This window comes from Salvelinus sp. IW2-2015, linkage group LG4q.1:29 (genome assembly GCF_002910315.2).
Source record: "Salvelinus sp. IW2-2015 linkage group LG4q.1:29, ASM291031v2, whole genome shotgun sequence".
In the NCBI taxonomy this organism is placed as follows: domain Eukaryota; kingdom Metazoa; phylum Chordata; class Actinopteri; order Salmoniformes; family Salmonidae; genus Salvelinus; species Salvelinus sp. IW2-2015.
Genome location: NC_036842.1, coordinates 17,523,349 through 17,529,052, shown reverse-complemented (window position 1 = coordinate 17,529,052; position 5,704 = coordinate 17,523,349).

Below are 5,704 nucleotides of genomic sequence, written 5' to 3'. Positions count from 1 at the left end.
ATAGACGTAAAATATGAGTTTTTGCTTGTAACTGCTTGTGTAATGGCTTGTGCTCTATGAGACAAATAAAGCGTACTGTACAAAAACATAACTTTCTGGTTAGTCATTGTTGCATGTTTCAAGTCAACTCGGGTCTCAAGTATTTCCAATACCAAAACACACACGCTAAAACTCACCACGAGATGTTGCTGAAATATATAAACGTTATGGATGAGTTTTTGTGTTTATGTGTGTATTGTATATGTGTCTTACCTTACGATGCATGAACAGAGCAGGAACAGAGCTGAGTCATACAACCTCTGACATCATCTTTATGAGACCAAAGTCCCTCCAGGCAGCAGAACTTCTCCACCGCGTCTCCAACCTGTACACGTCTGTGTCACATGTGCTCATGCTCAGTTGAAAACCTGCTTTCATCTGTTTGAAGAGCACATGTGCCAGGTGGCGATTGCAAATCTCGTTTCTCGGGCAAATGCAAACGTCCTGCACGGTGTGCTGAAGCACAAACCCCCACCTGTGGACGTCGGGCCCTCATACCACCCTCATGGAGTCTGTTCTGACCGTGCCTTGAGCAGGACACATGCACATTTGTGCCTGCGGAGGTCATTTGCAGGCTCTGCAGTGCTCCACCTGTCCTCCTTGCACAAAGGCGAGGTAGCGTCCGCTTCTGGTTGTTGCCCCTTACGCCTCCTCCACGTACTCATGATGTACTGCCTGTCTCCCTGGCTAGCGCCTCCATGCTCTGGAACCACTACGTGAAACAGACACAGCAAACCTTCTTCCACAGCTCGCATTGATGCGCCATCTGATAGAGCATGGCACTACCTGATCACTTGTGGGTGTAGACTCCGTCTCATGCACCACTAAAGCACCGCAGCATTCAAAGGACCCAAAACATCAGCCAGAAGCATACGGAACTCGGAAACAGTGGTTCTGTGTCAGCCACCTGGCAGAACCACTCCTTATGGGGTGTCTTGCTAATGCCTTAATATCCACCTTTCTATTCCATTTGCACAACAGCAATGGTGAAATGTATGTATAATCAGTGTTGCTCTAAAGTGACAGTTGGATTCACAGAATGTGTGATGATTGGAGTTACATTGTGTTGGTTTAAGTTCCTTTATTTTTTGAGCATGGTATATCACTTTTATCTATTAATACACAATGTAGACTATAACTTTCTGTTTCCTATTATTTTCCAGTGCAGTCTTGTGCCCGGGCGACAGGGACCGCTGCTTTGCCCCTGTAACGGCTCTCTTCGGTGAGTAGTAGACCAAGGCGCAGCGGGTGAGATACATAATGACTTTATTTAAGACGAAACAGACACGAAATACACTTGACTAATATACAAATAACAAAAACGAACTAGACAGACCAAACTACGAACTTACATGAAACGAAGAACACATGACATAACGATCCTGAATGAACGAGACGAGACAGTACCGTGTGGTGCAACAAACACAGACACAGCGACAATCACCCACAACAAAGGTGAGAACAACCTACCTTAATATGACTCTCAATTAGAGATAAACGCAAAATCACCTGCCTCAATAAAGAGCCATACCAGGCCAAACCCAAAACCACATATGAAACAGCAAACATGAGACTGCCACCAAAAACTCCACGCCCGGACCATCACACACACATACAAAACAAACAGAAAAACAGGTCCCCAGAACGTGACAGAAACCCCCACCCTCAAGGTGCGAACGGGCGCACCAGCACAAAGTCCAGGGAGGTCTGCGGTGGATCTGACACTGGCTGGCTGTACTCGTCCTCAGCTCCGCCACACGCTGTCCCACACCACCATAGCCACTCCCCGCTTCTGTACTCCCCCTCACCAATGACACCCTCCAAGCTAAAACCACCAAATGAAGGGCACAGCCGTGGATAAGGGCAAGCACCGGGATAAGGGGCCAGCACCGGATAAGGGCGGCAGTCCTGGCTGAGGAACTCTGGCAGGTCCTGGCTGAGGGACTCTGGCAGTCCTGGCTGAGGACTCTGGCAGGTCCGGGCTGAGGGAATCTGCAGGTCCGGGCTGAGGGACTCTGGCAGGTCCGGGCTGAGGGACCTCTGCAGTGTCCGGCTGAGGATCTGGCAGGTCCGGGCTGAGACTCTGGCAAGGTCCGGGCTGTAGGGTGCTCATGACTTTAGGAGCGCATGACGTGGGCAGTCATGCTGTAGGGCAGCTCATACTGTTAGGGCAGCTCATGACTGTAGGCAGCTCCGACTGGCTGGGCTTGAGCTCTGACGCTGCGCTCTGGCAGCTCCTGGACTGGCTGGCGGCTCTGGCAGCTCCTGACTGCTGGCGGCTCTGCAGCTCCTGACTGCTGGCGCTCTGGCAGCTCGGACTGCTGCGCTCTGCAGCTCCTGACTGGCTGGCGGCTCTGGCGGCTCCTGAGCTGACGGAGCGGCTCTAGCGGCTCCTGACTGACGGACGCTCTAATGGCTGGGGACAGACGGGCGCCTAATGGTCGTGGCAACGGATGGCTCAAGGCGCTGGGCAGACGGATGGCTCAGAATGCGGCTGGGCAGACGGATGGCTCAGAAGGCGCTGGCAGACGGATGGCTCAGAAGGCGCTGGGCAGACGGATGGCTCAGAAGGCGCTGGGCAGACGGATGGCTCAGAAGGCGCTGGGCAGACAGATGGCCTCAGAACGCGCTGGGCAGACAGATCGTCAGACGGCGCTGGGCAGACAGATGGCTAGACGGCGCTGGGCAGACAGATGGTCAGACGCGCGGGCGGCAGACAGATGGCTCAGACGGGCGCTGGCAGACAGATGGCTCAGACGGCGCTGGGCAGACAGATTGGTCTCAGACGGAGCTGGGCAGACAGATGGCTCAGACGGCGCTGGGCAGAACAGATGGCTCCGACGGCGCTGGGCAGACAGATGCTCAGACGGCGCTCAGCAGATGCTCACGACGGGCAGACAGGCAGGCAGAAGCGTTGGGCAGACGCCGACTCTGCCTGCTGATGGTGCACATAGCCTTGGTGCGTGGTGCCGAACTGAGGTACCGGGATGACGCACGCACTTCAAGGCTAGTGCGGGAGCAGGGACAGGGCACACTGACCTCTCGAAGCGCACTATAGGCCTGGTGCGTGGTTACCGGAACTGGAGGTTCCCGGCTGAGGGCACGGCACCTCAGGGCGAGTGCGGGGAGAAGAACAGTGCGTACAGGGCTCTGGAGACGCACAGATGGCTTAGTGCGTGTGCCGGAACTGGAGGCACTGGGCGGGAGACACGCACCATAAGGAGAGTGCGTGGAGGAGGAAACAGGGCTGTGGAGACGCACAGGTGACTTAGTGCGTGGTGCCGGAACTGGTGGTACTGGGCTGGGCGAGGAGGTAGCGCCGGAAATACTGGACCGTGTAGGCGTACTGGCTCCCTTGAGCACGAGCCTGCCCAACCTTATGCTGAATGCTCCCCGTCGCCCGACCAGTGCGGGGGGTGGAATAACCAGCACCGGCATGTAGGCGAACCGGGGACACCATGCGTTCAAGGCTGGTGCCATGTAAGCCGGCCCAAGGAGACGTACTGGTGGCCAGATAATGTAGAGCCGGCCTCATGGCACTTGGCTCAATGCTCATCTACCCTACCAGTGCGGGAGGGTGGAATAACCCGCACTGGCTATGCACCCGTACAGAGACACCGTGCCCGCTCTACTGCGAACAACGGCGTCTGCCCGTACTCCCGCTCTCCACGGTTAGCCTGGAAGTGGGCGCAGGTCTCCTACCTGCCCTCGGCCCACTACCTCTTAGCCTCCCCCCCAAGAAATTTTAGGGTAGTACTTGCGGGCTTCCAGCCTTGCTTCCGTGCTGCCTCCTCATAACGTCGCCTCTCGCTTCGCTGCCTCCAGCTCCGCTTTGGGGGCGACACTCCACTGGCTCTGCGCCAGGGTCCTTTACCGTCCAGGATCTCTTCCCATGTTCCAATCCCCTTTTCCCACTGCTGCTGTCGTGGCTGTCCGTTAACCGCTGCTTGATCTGGTTTGGTGGTGATTCGTGTAACGCTCTCTTTCGGTAGTGAGTAGACCAAGGCGCAGCGGTGATGAATACATAATGACTTTATTGTAAGACGGAAGACAGACACGAAATACACTTGACTAATATACAAAATAAAACACAAACGAACTAGACAGACCTAAACTACGAAACTTACATGAACGAAGAACACATGAACATGACGAACCGAATGAACGAGACGAGACAGTACCGTTGGTGCAAACAAACACAGAACACAGCGACAATCACCCACAAACAAACAGTGAGAACAACCTACCTTAATATGACTCTCAATAGAGGAAAACGCAAAACACCTGCCTCTAATTAAGAGCCATACCAGGCAACCCAAAACCAACATAGAAACAGCAAACATAGACTGCCCACCCAAAACTCACGCCCTGACCATCACCACATACAAAACAACAGAAAACAGGTCAGGAACGTGACAGCCCCAGTATCTGCTGTGGGGAGGGCTGCTACGTGGGCTCCCCAGAGGCAGCTAGTTGTGCGGAGGAGAAACTACCTGCTCTCTCCCTTGAGGCCGGAGGAAGAGTGTGTGGCTCTGAAGAGCGACGTTGTGCTGCGCCAGGGATCTGCTTGTACGTGGGTAAGATCAAGACTACCCTGCTGTGTTCCTGTATAGAAACTTTCTATCCACACAGAATGATTTAGCAAATAGCAAAAAAACCTTGCATGCAGTAGGGTGTTGTTTTTCTATTTATTGCTGGTTGTGGCAATTTCAATAGACTATTTAATTGTTAATAGTATGTGCCAAGGTCTCGTGGTATTGAATGCATTCTCATTGTCAGCTAGCTAGCTACTTGTTCCAAGATCACTTATTAAGAGTTCAGGAAGAAATGTAGTGTCGTATAGCCATTGCCACAGTCAATGGTAATACTGTACTAATGAAATGATTGCTTGTGAGTTCACCTGGATTCAGTTTGATATTTTAGGTTACAGTGTGTGACAGATTGTCTATTTGTACCTTTTCTCTTTTAGAGGGTGTAGCATTGACCAATCCTGTTTTGAGGACGAAGCTGCCGAATACATAAGCCAATCAGAGAGCAGTAGCCATGACCACGATCTGCTGATGAAGCTACTGCACATGATTAGCCACACCCCTCCCCACAGATCCACCAATAAAACAGCCTCTAGGTGTTTCAGGGACAGTCCTGAGTTGAAGGACAGTGTAAAAAAAATCTGTTGCATGTTTCAATGTCAGAGGCATACCTGCAGTATGTACATACATTTCTACAGCAGATAGATATAGACGTAAAATATGAGTTTTTGCTTAACTGCTTGGTAAGGCTTGTGCTCTATGAGACAAATAAAGCGTACTGTACAAAAACATAACTTTCTGGTAGTCATTGTTGCATGTTTCAAGTCAACTCGGGTCTCAAGTATTTCCAATACCAAAACACACACGCTAAAACTCACCACGAGATGTTGCTGAATATATAAACGTTATGGATGATTTTTGTGTTTATGTGTGTATTGATATGTGTGGTCTTACCTTACGATGCATGAACAGAGCAGGAACAGAGCTAGTCATACAACCTCTGACATCATCTTTATGAGACCAAAGTCCCTCTCAGCTGCCTGACAGTACAATAGATCAGGAGTTCTGGCTCAGGAAGAGGACGCCCCTGCCTTGCATAGTCCCTGGGAAATCTTAATGGCATGGGACACAGCATA